The sequence below is a fragment of the Ambystoma mexicanum genome, chromosome 13, assembly GCF_040938575.1.
Source record: "Ambystoma mexicanum isolate Mex_15411 chromosome 13, UKY_AmexF1_1, whole genome shotgun sequence".
Classification (NCBI taxonomy): domain Eukaryota; kingdom Metazoa; phylum Chordata; class Amphibia; order Caudata; family Ambystomatidae; genus Ambystoma; species Ambystoma mexicanum.
In genome coordinates this window covers 838,760,332-838,779,812 of record NC_090938.1, presented here as the reverse complement: position 1 = coordinate 838,779,812, position 19,481 = coordinate 838,760,332, and the positions used below count along the sequence as shown (strand labels likewise).

General features: G+C 49.4%; 1 protein-coding gene across 4 annotated transcripts in view; it reads right to left on the bottom strand.

Moving 5' to 3' along the window:
* The window catches only part of ABCF1 (ATP binding cassette subfamily F member 1), a 1,170,658-nt gene that overhangs the window by 271,596 nt on the left and 879,581 nt on the right, over positions 1 to 19,481 (bottom strand). The window lies entirely within an intron of this gene.

Here is a 19,481-nt window from a genome sequence, read left to right as displayed (position 1 = left end):
GAGGCTCTCGTCACGGAGGAAGGTTCGAGTTACTGCACTACCCAGGGATGAAACCAGCCGCGGTGCTGCCCGACGAATAAAAGGTACGCTCCTTTAAATTGCGGTCCAGGTGGACTGGTGCATGGCTATCCGGCCTCCGAGTACAGGGTACGGGAGATTCGACCAAGGCAGGTCTGGGAAGGCGTTTGGCAAACTGGTTGACCCCACCAGCAGGTGAAGATCTTCTCTCGTTGCGTGGAGAAAAGTAGTGAGCCGCTGCAGCAGGGCTTCACCGGTGGTTCAGTTATTGCAGATGTCTTTGGCTTCTCTCCTCTGCGGCTTCTTAGTTCCCGTGGCGAGGTCTTGCTCTTCCAGTCCTCAGGACCCTGCTTTTATGCAAAAAGATCCCCATTCATACAGCCTAGCTGTCACTCACACAGTGGAGTGGTCATCTTGGCGGGAGACCCTCCAGCCTATCAGGATAGAGTGCAACATGGGTTGCTGAGGCAACCCTGTCCAGGGGTCCTACTCCCCCTCCCACACAATGGACCCACCCCAGACTCAGTGGTGCCGAAAGGAGGGCTTCTCGGCAGAAGCCTGCCAAACGGACGAACAAAGGATCCCCGACCTGGGTTAGGGTTTAGAGAAAGACACGAAAAAAAGTTATATTAAAGTTCTGGCAAATAAAACCTACCGGAATAAAGTTAATATTAAAATACACCAGCGGTATGTTCGAGGCTGTCAGAAAAAGTGGTAGCCTCGAACAATGGGAAAATCCCATAGGGAAATATTCGCGGTTGAATATTTTTGGTAGTAACCACTCCCACCAGCCAGAAACATTTGAGAGAGGGACTGTACAGTACCCTCTCGAAAATGAACATAAGGGAAAATCTATTAACCATTTCCAGTACTTCCATAGTAAGATGGGTTGTATTGGTTTTGTTCACAGAGATTGACTAGTAAAGTCAATGGGGACTTTACATACCCTGGGAGACAGTCAGTTCCAGGGTATGGAGTCTATGTTTGGGGGTCGCTAGGACACCCCTGTGTCACTGCACGGAGAGTGCTGTGTAACACATGTGCATAAAGATGATTCCTATGGAGGCGAGAGAAACTCCATAGGCATTAAACACAAAAATAGCCTAGAACACACATAGCAAAAATGCCCAAGAGTGGGAAAAAGAGTCTCACTCTTAGCAGGAGAAAAAAACAAACCCTTCAAATCCAGCAAAGCTGCTGGGGGTCTCTATAGGTAAGGGAAATTAGCCATAAAATGAGAATTCTCCCTAACAACTGGCTCTTATGTTTATGTTCATTTTCTTTAGGATTCTATGCACTTTCGTTTAGGTCGAAACCCATTGCCCTCAAGTGATGTGCCTCATCCAACAAAAGTTGTCTTACTAGTTTTGAAATCACATGTAGGACTAGTTTGTCAGTACAGTTCTCATCCACGAATTCGACTATTGCTAAGTCGTTTGAGGTAATCAGTCTCAGTGCTGGGATATGATGTAAGAGTCTTACTACATGCTTTCTATTAAGAATTGATCCATCATTAAAGTGCAGTACCCTTTCCAAGGTGAGACCATGTTGGTAGATAATAGATTCGCTCTTCCCTTGAGCTGTGCCACCCGTTGCAGCCTGTTTCAACAAGGCTGGGAACTTTCACTATGTCCCGTTTTTGTGAATCTGATCTGTTCCTCATTCGTCCTCTAGGACTTGGTTGCTGCTTTTCGTGGAACTCTCTCCGAAGGTAGTTTACTACCCCCCGTTTTGCTCGTTTTTTATTTTGAATTGCTCTTCGGCCTAGTGTTCTCTCAGTTTCTTTTCTGACTTGCTTCTTCGTAGGTGCCTTTTTTTTTTAATGAGGCGCCTCGATTTTTAGACTTTTACATTTGAAAGCTCTTCTGTTTGCATCTGACGGTTGGCGACTCCACCCTCTCCTCGTTTGACGTACTTGATTCACTCTCCTCACCGGAGGCGTCTTCATCTTCATTGCATTACGCACTAACTTACTAGTCAATGTGAGCTAGTGCCACACCGATAGAGGATGGTCAAGATTAGTCTGCGTCACCTTAAGACAGGTGTAAGTAACCTTAACATGTGCCACACTCCGATAAAATGTATTTTTAACCTTCGCTTGCGCCAAATCTAGACAGGATTATGAATGTTAGCATGAGCCCCACTTAGAGGGAACTCTTAACCTTAGCATGCATCACATCGAGACAGTACTGTGAATTTAGCATGTGCCACGCTTAGACGAATGATGACAAGTGCAACACCTGAATGGAATCCTGATTAGTAGCATGCCTCACATATTGACAGAATATTGAAAATTAGCAAGCGTACAACCCCGATGGAATAGTGAATGACAGCAGGCATCACATCAAGACATAATTGCAAGGACATCAATGCCAACTAACCAACCCACTAACAATTTCATCCCTCTTCATACACCTCTCAAACTCTAACCAAACAACCACAAGCCTAAAAAGCAGCAATCCACACAAACTTCACAACACTGCAACAACAAAACAAACCGCACATAGACTTGCACAACAGCACACGACCACTACTGACCGTAAAACACCCCAAGCTCAGCCAACAGACCCAACGGGCTGAGGCTGCCAACAGCACATCACTGCTATCTTGCACTTTCCCACTAACCAGCTCATTCCCACTAACTCACTCCCCCCCCCGCCCTTACCTCTTTTCAGAGCCGCCAGAGCACCAGGGGACCACTCCGGTGGTGATAGTGTGCGGTACAAATATCCTTTAACATTAACAGTCTGAGCTATTATTGATCTGCTCGCCTTCTGGCTCCTGCTCTTCTTCCGATATTGGGTAAATTGAGGTCCATTATATCCGGTTCAGAGCCCTCATCTTCAGAAGACTATCATCACTGTTTTTTTACTGCAAAGATCTTTTTTCATTTTGTTCGTCGAGTCCGCTGGACGATCTATACTTTGAGTGGAATCTTTCGGCAAACCCAGATTGTTGATTAAAGTCTGACTTTTATTAGATTTTTGTTTGGCCGGTAGCCTTTGGTTCTTGGGCTTCTTCAGAATTGTCTTGTTTGCTATGTCCATTTGTTTTTTTTGTACCTCTTTTTCCTCTGGCTTGTTGCTCCTTTTCGGAGCCTTCACTGTTTCTGTCCCTCCTTTTGGTCAATTTTTCATAACAATCTCACAAATGGTTACCTCTTGTACGTTTGACAGAGTTTCGTTAACTTCATTTTGTGCTTCGATGTCCATTCCGTCCACCACTGATCTATCCTGCTGACCTTCACTAATGTTGCCTCTTGACCGCTCTGTTTTCTTTTGTTTCCACAAGATGAATTGCCCAACAATCCCAAAGTTGACCCCAAGCTGATATACTTTGTGGCGGCTGGATCATTTCCATCCTGTTCCTGCCTCATCGGTCCTGGTAATGTCAGACTATGAATTTTCGGTGAATTCCTGATTGCCATGGCTGAGGTTTACTGTTGGACTCGACTCAAATTCCTTATACAGGTTGAGCTAGTCGGCATTCCTTTTGACTGCATTGCCGGCCGTTGAAATTGCAACACGTTCTTTATCTAAAAGAACCTTTTTCCAATTGTTTGATTGTGTATGGGGTTCGTGTCTTTTGTAGGGCCCCCTACCTGGGAGGTCTCCATAGTACAACTTTGACCCCCGCTGGGGTCCTCTCCCAACGTGGTCTTTTTCCGCTCTTTTTTGATTTTCATGATTGGCTCTATTATATCATGTAAGAGTTGTGAAACTCGTTCCATACTGTTATCCATATTGCTCTGTAGAGATGTTATGAATCCTTCCACAAAGATGGTCTTTGAATGCACCATCGCTAGCAGGGTTGAGTGGTCTGTAAGAGTGTCCGCTATGCCTTCGTCAAACTTCATAAATGGCGCGAGAATTGCCGTAATTGTGGCTACCATGAGAAAGCTTTCCTCCCGATTATTCCCTGAACCCTGTGATTTGGTTGTTTTCTCACCAGTATGGTTCTCCCAGTGATTAGTCATTGTTGACTCCTTGGTTTCTCTTGTTCTATTGCTCTCAGACCTGGCTTTCCTTTAATTAGTGGTCTGTGCTGATTGATACCTTTATGGGGGAGTTTGCACTCGCTGACTTGTACTGGCCGGGGTCAAAACAGTGGCTCCCTCCCTCCCTCCCTCGCTCAACATATCGGTGTGTTCTTCCACACCCCTAGTATCACTGGTCTGTTCGCTTCGTTTGACCATATAACTAGTTGGTGGGCTTGACCCGTCCACAGCCAAGTCCGTTTCACCCAAATTACTTGCCCGGTTGCTCTTTTCTCCCCTCATCGATGATTTATCGCAAATTTTTCCTTTCCAGGGGCATGCCCCCTGCTGAACATGTTGCTGTGGTTGGCGATTCAGTTAGAGCCACCCCAGTCATCGTCGGCTGTGCTGGTGGATTGTTTTTGTCGAGTCCCTTTCTGAGGCTTTCTAGCACCTCAGCTGTTCCTAAGCGTGATTTGTCTTTGGTGGGTTTATCTTGTGGCTTCACTGCCACTCCGTTGCTCCCTTCTTCCACTTCCTTGATTGATAGTTATTTCGTGCTTGCTTTCTCGCATGAATGCAAGGTTGGCTCCTTTAGTGAGGTCTTATCTAGGTTGACAGATGGGCTCCTGCAGGGGTGTCACCGAGGTTATGGGACTGTCGTCGGCTTTTATGACCTCTGTTACTAGTGGCTAGGTTTTCCATATAAAGGGCTGTATTAGCACCAATTTTACTTTTATCATTAGGGGGCAGACAGTCGAGCACTCTTTATTCATTTGAGCCTCCAAAGTTGAATAGCGGAGAGGCCGCTTCCGCCGCACATGATGGGGTAAAGCAGTAGTCTCCCAAACCCGCCTCAGGGAGCGGGTCAAAAATCACATCTGGGCAATCCCTTAAAGCCTCCTCTGTTCTTCCAGTCAACAAAGGTGGTCTGTCGAGTGGGGATAACTGCACAGTCACCAGTGTGTTCATTTTGTTTGATTATTTCAAAGGGGGACTGCTGTCAATCCTCACTTACCTTTACTTGCTGCAAGGAGACATCCCGCTATCCGCTCGACACTGGAGACACACTGCTACGCTTCGCTTTGCTCTGTCCCCAGGTTTTGTGTGTTAGCGAGCGTAGACAGAGGTGGAGCGTTCAGGTGAGGCAGGGAGGAAAGACTGCTTGCCACAGGCCCGATTGCAGCTAAAAGACTGCTTTTCTCAATCCACACAGCAATCGGTCAAGGCGCTGAAGTATGCAAAATACAAATCCAAAATATTGCAGTAGTACGAGCGGCACACCGGACACTACACACACTACAAGTACCTTTCAGACTTCGGGTACTTCCCTCAGTGTCTTGTACTTTGATCTTCTCAGTTGAGACTTGCAGTAGCTACTTTTGTTAGAGTTGATTTCAGCTCTACACTCCAGAAGTTTAACAGCTTGTGACCCTACAATGATTTTTCTTCAACAAACTCTCTAACCTTGTGCAAGACTGTTATCTAAGAAGTGCCCCAGCTCCATAGACTTTGCCCCAATTGATTTTAGCTGTCGTGGCTTCCTGCAGACTCTTTTAGTCCATTGACTGGTATTTTCTGTCCCTGAGAGGTGATGAGCTGGTTTTAAAACTATTACTGCTGGGAAAGCCTTGTCTAGACTTCATTGGAAGATGTAACTATACTCACATGTCCTGAGAACCTGTTTAACCTTTCCTTTCTGCAAATCTCAGAATCTGCAAAGTATACTAGTGATATATAAGACAATGCATTACTTACCGTAAAAGCATTTCTGATGGTTGTATCTGCTTAGATTCACATGCTGTGCATAGGTCCGACATCCAGTGGTCACTGCGGAGTATTGCATTTTGTTTTCGTAGTCGAAAAGGGGACGTCGACAAGGCGTGTCTGTAACACTATCCCTATAGTGACGTGTGTTGTACCCACAATCCCTCACGCGTCGACGTCCCTCTGTTTGTATTTTTCTGCCCTGAGGGAGCCTTCTAGACGTGAGTGAGTACAGAAAAGAGAGAAATATAGAAAAAGGATGTCTATGTTCCTTCCATCCGGGGAGGAAGGGTGGGCGCATGTGAATCTAAGCAGATACAACCATCAGAAATGCTTTTACGGTAAGTAATGCATTGTCTTCTGACGTTTGTTAATCTGCTTAGAATCACATGCTGTGCATAGACTAGCGAGCAGTACCCGGAGTTGGCGGTGGGTTATGAGAAGGAACAGTAGAGAAAAGATGTCTTAATACTGCCTGTCCCACCTGGGAGTCAGATGTAGAGTGTGCATCTAGACAGTAGTGTTTTGTAAAGGTGTGCACAGAACTCCAGGTAGCCGCTTTGCAGATGGACTCAAGGGGAACATTTGCAATCAATGCTATGGACACCCCGTGCCTCGAGTAGAATGTGCTCTTGGCCTAAAGGGCAGTTCTCTCTTAGCAAGAGTATAGCAGAGAGTGATGCATTGAACAATCCATCTAGAAATAGTGGACTTTGAAACTGCATCCCCTTCTCTTCCTGCTGCCACCGAGATGAAGAACTGATTAGTCTTCCTCAGTGGTCTGGTTCTTTCCATGTAGAACATGACCGCCCTGCGGACATCTAGTGTGTGCAGAGTCCTTTCTCCAAAGTTGGAAGGATTTTGAAAGAACGCTGGTAGTTCTATAGACTGGTTTACGTGGAATTTTGAGATGAATTTCGGAGCAAACCTTGGGTGAGTGCGTAGAACCACTTTATCTCTGTGAACTGTAACAAAGGGGTCTAGAACAGAAAGAGCCTGTAGTTCACTTACTCTCCTGATGGAGGTGATAGCTTTTAGAAAAGCAGTCTTAAGAGTGAGGTCTTTAAGAGATGTTTTTTGCATGGGTTCAAATGGTGAGCCCATGAGTCTGGTAAGTACCACGTTAAGGTCCCATCCGGGAGCTGGGTCAGCTATCGGGGGGTGTATTCTCTTTACTCCCTCCATGAAGGCCTTTATAACAGGGATCTTCCACCACGACACTTTGAGTTGGGAAGTGGTGTATGCAGAAAGTGCCGCTAGGTGGACTTTAATGGAATTGAACACTAGACCTGAATCCAATAAATGGGTTAGGTATAGAATAATATGTGTGGGAGAGCAGTCAATTGGGTTGATGCTCTTTCCTCTGCACCAAATGACAAATCTCTTCCATTTGCTAGAATAGCAGTGGCGAGTGTTAGGTTTTCTGGCTTCCCTGAGGATGTCCATGCATCTCTGTGGGAGCTGTAGATGTCCAAATTCTATGATCTCAGGAGCCAGGCTGCTAAGTTCATGTTCTGGGGGCATGGATGCAGAGTCCTGCCCCTGTCTTGTGACAGCATGTTGTACGGGCAGGGGAGTTTCACTGGGGGAGATAGAGACATCTCCATCAAGTGAGCGAACCATGGCTGTCGGGCCCACATTGGGGCCACAAGTATCATGGTTACTTGTTCCTGGTGCATCTTGTGCACTACCTTGTTGAGAAGGGGAGTCGGGGGAAAAGCGTAAACAAATCTCCCTGACCATTGAATCGACAGACCGTTCCCCTTGGATTGGTTCTGGGGGTACCTGGAGGCGTAACTTTGGCATTGTGAGTTCTCCAGGGTTGCGAACAGGTCTTTTTCTGGGAACCCCCATTGCGTGAAGACGTCGAAGACGATGTCTTCGTGCAGTCGCCATTCGTACTCTTCGGGCAGGGGGAAATCTCTGCTGAGTTTGTCTGCCAGCAGATTGAGTTCCCCTGGTACGTGTTGTGACAGAAGGAACATATTCTGTTTGAGAGCCCACTTCCATATGTTTTGGGCCAGTTTGGACAGTCCTGGAGAGTGGGTTCCCCCCTGCTTGTTGATGTAATACATGGCTGTGGTGCTGTCTGTAAGGACCATCACTGTCCTGCCTTGTAGGTGTTCCTTGAAGGCTTTTAGCGCCTTGAACACCGCTAGTAGCTCCAGAAGATTGATGTGTTTGGATGCTACGTTCGGAGTCCACTCTCTGTGAGCAGTTTGATGGGATAGGTGAGCCCCCCATCCTGTGAGGGATGCGTCTGTGGTTAGAGTGGCTTCCGCCGCGGGTGTGGCAAAGGGTTTCCCTTTTTCTAGGTTTTCTTTTGTCCACCACCGTAGCGAGAGAACTAAGGCCTGCGAGACCACCACTAGGTCGTCCCATAGTCCGCTGGCCTGACACCACTGGCTGTTGAGCCACTCCTGCATTGGGCGCATGCGCAGGCGCGCGTGAGGTACCAAATAAATACACGACACCATCATGCCTAGCAAGCGCATTGCTTTGTGTACCGTCACCTCTCGACCGGTCACATATTGAGGGATCTGAAACAGCATGTTTTGGACCCTCTCGTTGGAGGGGAAGACGAGGCCGTCCTTTGTTTGAATTAGAGCCCCTAGGAATTGTTTGATTTGGCTGGGGTCTAGGCTGGACTTCTTTTCGTTGATGGAGAAGCCCAACTGGAACAAAAGGTCTACAGTCTTTTGGGTATTGGAGAAGCATGTTTCGTAAGAATCCCCTGTTATGAGCCAGTCGTCGAGGTAAGGGTAAACTGGGATGGACAACCTGCGTAGGTGGGCCGCTGCCACTGCCAGTACCTTCGTGAATACCCTCGGTGCTGATGCTATGCCGAAGGGTAGCACTCTGAACTGGTAGTGTTTGCCCTCTATCATGAACCGGAGGTATTTTCTGTGCGCTGGCAACATTAAAATATGTAAGTATGCATCTTTCATGTCCAATGTTGTCATGTAATCTCCCTGTGATAGCAGTGGGATCACTTCCTGTAGGGTCACCATACGAAACTTTTGGGGTTTGATGAACTTGTTCGCTGGGCGCAGATCTAATACAGGGCGCATGGTTAGATCCTTTTTGGGTACAAGGAAGTACACTGAATAAATACCTTCCGTTACCTGAGATAGAGGCACGACCTCTATGGCTCCTTTTTCCAGCAGTTGTTGTACTTCTTGTAGAAGGATGGCAAGATGTTCCGGTGACATGCGTCGTCCCCTCGGGGGTTTGTATGTTGGGGAACTGTTGAATTCGATGCAGTATCCGTGGGTACGGTGGAAAGTACCCAGCGGTCTGACGTTATGCCCTCCCATGCTGGCAGAAAGGATGTTATCCGGCCCCCGACCGGTGTTGCATGGGAGGGGACGCGAATCTTCGCATCACTTGGTGTTGTTAGGGGCTTGGGAACCTCTGGGGGTGGACCCTCGCCCCCTTCCTTTGCCCCGGCGCTGTCCTCTTTGGCTGTACTGGCCACTATTGGTCTGGAAATTGGTGGCAGGGTACTGTTGATGCTGGTTTTGTTGTTGGCGTTGGCCACGAAAAAAGCGTTTGTTGCCATAGCCGCGCCTGGTAGAGGGCTTAGAGATTTGGTCAAGAGTTTTGATAGTATCAAACTCTTTTTTAGCCATCTCCAGAGCCTCATCCACCGTTTTCCCGAAGAGGTTTGAGTCTTCAACAGGTTTATTTATTAAAGACGCCTGTGTCTCCGGTTTGAACCCTGAGTTGCGCAGCCATACGTGTCGTTTTAGGACTTTTCCCTGAACTAGGGAACGTCCCGCAGTTTCTGCCGCATCCAGAGAGCTCTTTACAATACTCTGGTTGACCTGGGTTCCTTCGCCAATAGTTGAAAGCAGGCATGTACGTAATGGTTCCGGCGCTTCTTCGGCGTCTTTGCGCAGTTTGGCCCACTGCGCATCCGCATAGCTAGCGAGCAAAGAATTGTTGTTGGCAATTCTTGCCGAAAAGGCGGCCGAGGATGTAACTCTTTTTGCAAGGGCATATAACCGCTTGCCCTCCTTGTCAGGTGGTGCCTCACTGGTGGAAAGTGGTACCCCTGCCCTCTTTCTTGTGTTGGTTACTACCAGGGAATCCGGAATGGAATGTCCCCTGATGTATAGCGGGTCTGAGGGTGAAGGAGTGAAAAGTTTTTCAATTCTAGGATTGACCCCTCTGATTAGTGCGGGTGTGGACAGCGAAGGGATGATTCTTCTCTTCACCGAAGCGAGGAGGGGAATTGTCTGACTGACCAGGGGTTTCTCCTTAATTACCCTTTCTACAAAGTCTAATTCAGGGGAGAGCTCCCCAGTGTCCGGTTCGAAGTGTGCTGCTGCTCTGCGCAACAGGGCATTAAATGTGGGTTGATCGTCAATGGGAGACGTGTTTCTAACAGGTGAATTGTCAGGAGGATTTAGGTTCAGGACATCAGTGTCGGAATATATTGATGGGGATTGCCAGGGGTGAGAAGGTCCGTCTTCTGGATTTTCTCCGAAGCCTTCTCCTACCAAGTCTGGGCTGTCTTCCAGACCTTCCTCCTGGTTCCGTCCCCCTTCCTCGTCCATAAAATCATCCTCTTCCTCAAAATAATGTTCTTCCCCAGTGAGGTCATACACACTATGGAAGTCTGAGGCTGTGTCCTGGTGGGGATTGACTAATCTTGGAATCTTGGCCCTGGGGTCCTCCTGAGGCCCTTCTCTTATTCTCTTTGGAGTGGGAGGGTTTTGGCCATTCATAAACCTCTCCATTCTTTCCATGCAGAGATGGAGCCTTTCCATGGTTTCATGGGGTACCCCTGAGCGGTCTAGCGGGGGAAAATTGGTATCTTGTAGCAGAAAACGGCTCGACCTCTCCCACAACGTCGAGGAAAGTGTCCCGTCGCCCTCCGAAAAGCCTTCAGGTGTGCTGGGAATCCCTTCGACTGAAGGAGATCGTCCCTGTCTTTTCGGCGTGTCTTTCGACCTTTGCGTAGCGCTCGACGAGTCTTTCGGCATACGCTTGTGGGCGTCGGCTACCACGATCCTCGCCAAGCTCTCAGAGACTCGTTTGTCAGCGGAGAGCTGTGGTTTCGACGTTATGGGTGTCGAACGCTCTACGGCGGCATGCGCTTTCTGCTGATGCGCTCCGGCCGATGATTTGGGGGCGGCGCCCTTATTTGCCAAAACCCCAGTCGCTGGTCGCGGCTGCGAGAGGGGCTTCGAACCCGAACGGTCCGAGGAGGCCGCCGGTGAAACCTGCGTCTCCTTGGGCGCTGATGCTCTCTTTGCCTTTGGCAAAGAAGAGCCATGGGTTGTGTGCTTATGTGTGGTCTTGTGTGCGTCAATGTCGCCGGGGTGTTCATCCCCATAAGCAGGGCGTGAGCCGAGCCCGTCGGGGCCGGGGACAGACGACGAAGCGCGTGTGCGCTCTCTAGGGGGGTTTTCGACTTCCGTAGCGGAGGTCGTGCTATCACGTTCCTCGTCACTGTCGGAGGTAGCGACGGTGGGTGGAGCGTCGGCCTTCGACATAGCGTAGGCCGCCCACCTCTTGACCCTACGGTCTTTTAGAGTCTTCGGCTTAAGAAGCCGACAAGCCGTGCAACCTTCCTCCTTGTGATCGAGGGGCAAGCAGCAGTTACACCGTGAATGCTTGTCCTTCCAAGTAAACTTGCCCTTGCAAAGCGGGCAAAACCTAAAGGGTGTCCTCTCCATAGCCGAGGCAATAAAACGTGATAACCACCCCAAGGGAAAGGAAGGGGAAAAGGAAAGGCATTCTCAGAAAGGAACTAGAGATGTCCCACGACCCCCACTCTCCCTACTGTATTTGGCCTGCGAGGCCAGGCCACGTGTTCGGCAACGCCGAAGGATCTCCTCCGCTCGTCCCCTCCGTCGAAGATCTTGCTCGGCGGAGACAGCTTCACAACAGCGTCGAGGGTCATTACTGTCCTTGTGAATGAAGTCATCTCCGAGCGTAGGAAGTGTGTAAAAAGCATCTCTAAAGAATATCTACTAGCTTTGTGTTGATTCTGGAGAAGTATTTTGAAGTATATTTGATTGTTGCCCCTTTTTTAAAGAATGCTTATTTAAAAACAGATGTTGAATAAATATTTATAACTGAAACCTTGAGTGTAAGTGTTACTTGGATAGGTGGATTTCAATGAAACAGCTCTACGGCTCACATTTACCCCTCTTGAGATAGGTCTGGCTGCTCAGTCACACTACCAACTTGTGTAGTACAGACCTATACCAAAAGGTGGGTTACCTAATACCCAGAGGACAAGTGCTGTGTAGTCCCCACCAAAGGGTTACTACATCAATTCTTGCCTAACAGCAGTTATAGCAACATTACTTTTCAGAAGCGTGGAACACCATTCTAAGGTCGGCAAGAGCTCTACCAGACTTTTCAGTTTTCAGAGAGGCAGGACACAGTCGAAGGTTACTTTTGGAATGGCAGTGTGCGTATTCAGGGTGAGTACAACCCTACTGCTAGAGGGCAATTAGCAATTCAAAGGAGAGCAAGAACACTCTGTAATCGACTGTTTCAGGAATCAAAGCTACACACCAACAACTTTACAAGTCGGTACCTTGCAACACTTGTTATGTCAGAGGCCTTACACACTTCCATGTCCTGCCCTATTCTAAGGCACAAGTGATCTCAGAGGCAAAGGAGGGACACTGGTGGTCCAGTGGCCAACGGTGGGCAGGCCATGCTATGCTCAGATGCAGGAAAGTCAGAGTTCAAGAGGATTTCTCGTCCAATATGTAAGCAGAGATATTAGAGTTAGCAGAAAGTGTTCAGGGACTTCGTAGAAAGGCTCCCTAGATGCATTCCAGCGTTAGGCCTGGGCAAAAGATATGGCTGAACTCCCAAACACACAAATCACCCACTCCGCTACACAGGTGCAACATAAGAGGCAAGTATTACCCCCCCAAGCCACACAGTACATCAGCAGTGAAGAAGAGCTTGCAGACGGACGCCTTCACAATGCAGCTGCACAGGACTCGGTCTCTGGATTCTTGGATGCAGTGACAAAAGAATGGATACTGGATGGGAACTTGTAGCAGCAGTCGATCGAAAAGGCTCCCAACAAAATATTCTTCAGTGCTTCTCGCGGCTCTGTCGATTTGGCGCCCTTATTAAAGTACCAGATGTGTACGGGTTGACGTCTGATCGATTTGCGCCCCTCTCTTCGTCCAGCACTCTTGTGAGGCAACTTCAAGAAGTGGAATCTTGCTTCTGGAGGCCCAGCAAGAGTCCACCGAAGTTTCAGCGAGATTCTTTCAAGGGAAGATGTTGCACAGCACTCAGCCTCAAGATCCCAGGTCATCAGCGGTTTAAAGCACTGGAAGGTCACAACTCGCTGTGGGATGGTTCGCAATGCAGGTCGTCTGATGGTCTCAACTGTTGTCTTCAGGACTCCTCTGTCGCTTCAAAGAAAGGGTCATCACAGGCAGCTGTTACACAGCAAGCATCTCCAGTCGGTGGCAGGAACAAGTTGCTTACCTGTAACTGTTGTTCTCCAGCATGGGTTTGGCATGGATTTGCATGCTCATGAATTTTCAGTCGTCGGGCTGGGAATCCTCGGTAAAGAAAAAAATCAGTTTCAGTTCTCAACTGTCTTTCTCCTAACAACCAATCACTGAGCTCTGGGTCATACTGCCCCCAGCCAATGACTGCCCTTTACCTAAACCCCTCCTCGGGCAGCCATATTCAGATTTGGTAGCACGTAAAATGGCAGGACCAAGAGAAGAGCTGCAGAGGGGTAGATGCGAGGGTTCGCATGTGAATCCATGCCAGACCCATGCTGGGGAACAACAGTTACAGGTAAGTAACTTGTTCCTTCTACAGCATGGTGTCTGGCATGGATTCACATGCTCATGAATAAAGAATACATAGCAGTATACACATGCACAACCACGGGAGGTGGCAAGGCTCAACAGAAGCATCTCTTACCTCCTTACCAGGCTCACCTTCAAGCGAACAGGTTGCGCAGCACTGCTTGGCCGACTCTGGACCCCTCCGTGGAATCCCTGTCGACACAGTAGAATTTTGTGAAGGTCTGCATCGACCTCCATGTAGCAGCCCTGCAGATGTCCAGCAGGGGCACACCAGACAAGAACACCGTAGTTGCATCAATCGCTCTGGTTGAATGGGCTCTCAGACGGCCAGGCAACGGTTGATTTGTCAACCGGTGACAATGGGTGATGCAGCCGGAGAGCCACCTGGAAATGGAAGCCTTGGAGACGGACTTCCCTTGGTTAAGAAGGCCAAAGTTCACAAAAAGTTGTGACGTCTTCCGGAAACACTTTGTGCGGTCCACGAAGAACTTCAGCGCTCTAGCCACATCCAGCGAGTGCAAAGTCCTCTCAGCCGGCGACAAAGTCGGCAGAAAAAAAACAGGCAACACCAAGGCCTTGTTTAGATGAAAGTCCGACGGCAGCTTGGGCGTGAAGGAGGGGGGCGTCCGCAGCACCACCCTTGTGTTGTGAAATGTCAAATAAGGTGGCTTACAGGACAGGGCCTGAATCTTACCCCCTCGTCGTGCAGATGTGATGGCCACGAGAAACGCTGTTTTCCACGACAAGAACTTTAGTGGAGCCGCCTCCATAGGTTCGAATGGAGGGCCCATGAGCCCAGTCAGCACCACATTGAGTTCCCATGCCAGGGCTGGAGCCTTCAGCAGCGGGAACGAACAGAACAGTCCTTTAATAAACTCCTTAACCAGACAGTGTGACCATAACGACGACAGTCCCGGAGATCTGGTGTAGCGGAATATAGCCGCCAGATGAACTTTGATGGAAGTTTTGAAGGGCCAGTCCTGCTTTGGCCAATGACAGCAAATATGGTAGCACCTGCGGGCGATCTTCTGTGCACGGTAACAAACGGCGAACCTCTTCCATTTATGTCCGTAGGATTTAAGAGTATATGATGCCCTGGTCTTGGCAAGCAATTCCTTGCAATCCGCTGGGAGGTCATAACCCCGAACTCTTAACGCTGCAGGAGCCAGGCCTTCAGGTTCAGCAATTGTGGTGCAGAATTGTGCCCCCTCTTCTGGCTAGAATACCTGTGACCACCGAAAGCTTGACTGGAGGGGACGCTGACATGTCGAGAAGTTCCGGGTACCAGATCTGTCTCGGCCACGCCAGTCTGATGAGGATCATCCTGCACCGGGACCGTCTGAGTTGATTGACTAGTCGAAGAAGCAACGGCAATGGCGGCAAAGCATACAGAAACAAGGAGTCCCAGGGGAATGTGAATGAGTCCCCCATGCTCCCCGGCTGGGGAAACCTGCTGGCGAACCTCTGACACTTGGTGTTCGTCGCTGTCGCAAATAGATCGATCTGGGAGTTGCCCCTTCTGTAGAATAGGTGATCCACTTGGTCCTGTTTAAGCTCCCACATGTGGCAAGAGCGCAGCTCCGTGCTGAGTGAGTCGGCGACAGTGTTCTTCACTCCTGCCAGATGAAACGGGATGAGGAACATCGCCTGGGCGACGGCGCAGTGCCGTAGGTCCTGCGCTTCCTTGGAGAGCGCCGGGGATCTCGTGTCCACCTGCTTCTTGATGTAAAACATGGTGGTGGTATTGTCCGTGAAGAACCGCACCACCTTGCCCTTGAGGGACGGATAGGAAGCCCCCGAGGGCCCAAAACACTACCTGCAGCTCCAACACATTGATGTGCAACGTTTTCTCCTCCGGTAAACACAAGCCTCTTTCATGAAGACTTCCGGTGTGAGCTCCCCATCCTTCCAGGGAGGCATCCGTTGTGACCGTCTCCTGGTGGGGTCTGGAAATCATTGCCTCCAGACAGATGTGTGCGAACTCTGATCTTGTCCTCAAAGCTTCCAGACACTTGTATCCAACGGTCGCCGAGGAAGTCCTGTAAGGGACGCATCCGTAGCCTGCACAGCTGAATGAGATATATGCATGAAGACATCATGCCGAGCAGAGACTTGATGGACCTCACCCTTGAGATTTTCAGGGCCAACAACCGTTGCACCTTGCCCAAGATGGCCGCTATCCTCTCCTCTGACGGAGATGCCAGGCACGACGCAGTGTTGAGTCGGGATCCCAGAAACAGCATGTCCTGCGACGGAATCAAGCAGGACTTTGCATAGGTCACCGAGCACCCCAATTCCGTCAGTAGGCGCACGGCCTTCGCCGTATGGTCGACGGGGATCTTTTTCGAGCTGGCCCGGGTGAGCCAGTCGTCCAGATAAGGGTAGACGTGAATCCCCGGCAGTCGCAGCTGCGCCCCCACTGGCACCAGGCACTTGAAGACTCTTGTCACCGACTTCAATCCGAAGGGAAGGGCCTTGAATTGGTAGTGCTTCCCTTGCACCACGAAACTCAGGAACTTGTGGTGCCCTTTGTGAATGGCGATGTGGAAGTATGCATCCTCTAAGTCCAGCAACAACAGGAAGTCCCCCTCTTCCAGTTGACCGAGCATGTGCTGAAGACTAACCATCTGGACATTTTGGGACTTGATGTATTTGTTCAGTCGAGGAAGGTCGAGAATGATCCTCCAGCCCCTGATCTTATTTCTGATGAGAAAGTACCTACAGTACACTCCAGAGCCTCTTCGGGACAAGCTCTATCTGGAGAAGCACTGTTTTATTGGGCATTTTCATCTTGCTACCGTTTTTTAAGTTAAATACCTGAAGCTGCCTTGCTATTTTGAAGGCATGAGTTTTCCCACTGTTGCCTGCTTATTTCGCTGTTTTTTTGGCCCTTCCAAGATGGCTGCCATGGTTTTCTTTGTTGTGTGGCAGGCTGGCTGAACTACCTCTCCCTATGCAGCACTCCCATTGGTTGCTGAGTGTTTTCTTCCATCCAACCAGGGACCGGCAGGCTTTAGCCGGCCTTCTCAGCAAAGGCCCACTTCTAAGGCCCCTATAAACTCCCTGTCCGCTTCCGGAACGCTAATTGAAGTCCTCCCTGCTCCTTAACCACAATGATGCTGCCATGTCACTTCTCTAAAAAATCCGGACTGCCTTGATATTGTCACCTCCAGAACTATGGGTTAGTTCCCTCATTCTGGACTCACTCCTACCACCTTTGACTATCCCTGTTCTTTCTGCTTGTTGCTCCCATGTTGTCATCCTGATGCACAGTGCTTCTTAAAATCCTTTGCTAACATCTGAATCCCTGATTGGAAAGTCAAATCTTGCTGTTTTTGCTTTTTGCTAGAAAGTCAAATCTTGCTGTTTTTGCTAGAAAGTCAAAACTTTCTGTTTTTGCTAAATTCTCTATATTTTGCTTGTATACTGTTACTTCTCTGTAACTTGCCGGCCCAATAGAAGCCCACCCCCCCAGTTTCTCCATCCTCGCCTCCACCCCATGGCGCTTTCCGTTTCTCCTATCTTTTCCACCTGCTTCTCCATAGACTATCCTTCCCTTCTCACTAAGACTGGTAGGAAGAAGTTCAAAAAAGATATCTTGGCCTCTAACCCTGGTCTTCCTATCGTCAACACCTACTCCAATACTTCCTCCAGACAGACTCTCACTGACATCCTCTGTCGTTCCTTCGCCAGATCTATGGACTGCTCATATGATCTCTGTGCTCTGTTTCATCCCTTCCTCTCCCATTAATAGTGCCACTCACTGGGAAGTTCTCATGGCTTCCTTCGACTCCTCTAAAGTTATCATTAATGTCTACCTTAATGGCACTGTCATGGTCCAAGGCCCTCAGGCCAATCTCCTCCCCTTTGATAAGAGCTTCCCTCGCCTCATCAATTTCCTCTCATCTCCTGCTGTCCCCTCCTCTCCCCCTTGGCTACCTTGCACTCACTCTCCCCCTCCTCCTCCTCCTCCTCCTCCTCTGCCTCTCCTAGGGCTCTTTCTCCTCCGCAGGGCGTGCCTCTGATCTGTACCCCTCCCTGGAAGGTCTTTAAAGCTGGCAACCTTCTTCATATTGCCACTCAACTCTCATTCTGCTGTCAAACACTGCTCTGACATCTGCCACCTCCTTAAAGAACTAGACCTTGATCTCCTTGGTCTTACTGAGGCATAGTTCATGGTCAGCTCTGTCACAAGCTTTGACACTCTCCTCCCTGATGGCTACAAGTTCCTCTCCACACCCAGATGTTCCTGGTCCCGTGGGGTTGGGGAGGAGAGCGGGGGTTGCCCTGATCTTTCCTGAGTGGATTCTTGCCTCTATCATTCCCATTCAGACCTACTCCTCTTGAATGCCTTGTCCGTAGGCTCTCTCCTACCCATTCTCTTACTGTGGCTACCATCTATCGGCCTCCTGGTCAAATCACCTCATTTCTCTGAGTGGGTGGACCTCTCCTCCTCCTCGGTGACCTCAATATACATTTAGGCTCTCTTTGGTTCCTCCTCTATACTCTTCCGTGACCTCTGCGACTCCCTCTCCCAGTCCATCCTACCCTCTGGCCCGACTCACTCTGCAGGGCACACACTCGATGTCTTGATCTCCTCTGACCTCCCCTCTCCATCCACCTGACCACTCATCCCTCCTGGAGCGATCACTCCCTCCTCTCTCCCTCTCTTCCCTCCAAGCCAAGCCTACCCTAACACTACCACCTACCTTCTCAGACATCGGGCCCATGAATCGTCAGATAAGGCTTTTACAGACACCTTCAACACCCCTGCCCCCAGCCTGTCTCATAGCCTGACACAACCCGGTCTCTGCTCTACTCTTCAATTTTTGATACTCTTGATGCTCTTTCCCCGCTCATGAGGGTCTGATTAAAGTCCAAAGCCAAGTGCAATTCCAGGTATGACTCCGACCTAGCTATACTTTAACTTAAGCGTAGGGCGGCTGAGAGGAAATGGAGGAATTCTTGTTCCTCCTCTGACAAACTGGCCTGTCGCCTGCTCCAAAGGCAATACAGACTCTGCATCAAGAAGAGAGTCCACATTCAAGCTTGCGTCTCTGCGACATCTAACAACTCGACCAAACTCTTTAAAATTTGCAAGGAGCTGGCCAATCCTGCTGCAGTCTCACCCCGCCTGTTGCCTCCCAGGCTCTCTGCAATGCCCTTGCCTCTCACTTTATCTCAAAAACCCAAGACATCCTGTCCAGCCTCTCCATCCAACCTCTCCCCCTCATCTCCCCTCTCCGTCTCCGCTTGCCGACCCTCCTTCAGACACCACCCCACCCTCCTCCTCATCCTTTCTTCTTTCCTCCCCTGATGAGGTCGCTAGACAAGTCTGATCTATGAAAGCCTGGTCAAAACAGGTTCCTCCCTCTTCCTCTAAAACCATCAAGGACCACATTGACACCCTCGCTTCGACCCTTGTTGATTTTTGCAACCACTCCTTTGCCTCAGGATCCTTCCCCTCCCCTGTGAAGCACTCCCATCCTCTTCTCAAGAAACCCGCAGCTGATCCTTCTTGTCCGGCTAACTATTGCCCAATTTCCATTACTCCCTTTCTGGGTAAACTCCTAGCAATGTTTGCCATCTCTCAGTTTAAGCTTCATTCCAATTCTGTTGGCGGTCTCCATGACCACCAGTCTGGCTTCAGAGCTGCCAGAAGCACAGAAACTGCTCTCCTGAACATCCGTGAAAATCTGCTCTCCAACCTTGACTCCAACATTCCCTCTGTCCTAATCCTCCTCAATCTCTCTTCTGCCTTGGGCACGGTCAACCATACCATCCTGCTCAACTGTCTGTGATAACCTGGGTATCACTGATCAGGCTCTGGCCTGGCTGACCTCTTTCCTCTGATCGATCCTCCCAGATCCAATTTGGGTCCTTCCTATCATCTATCTTTCTCTCTA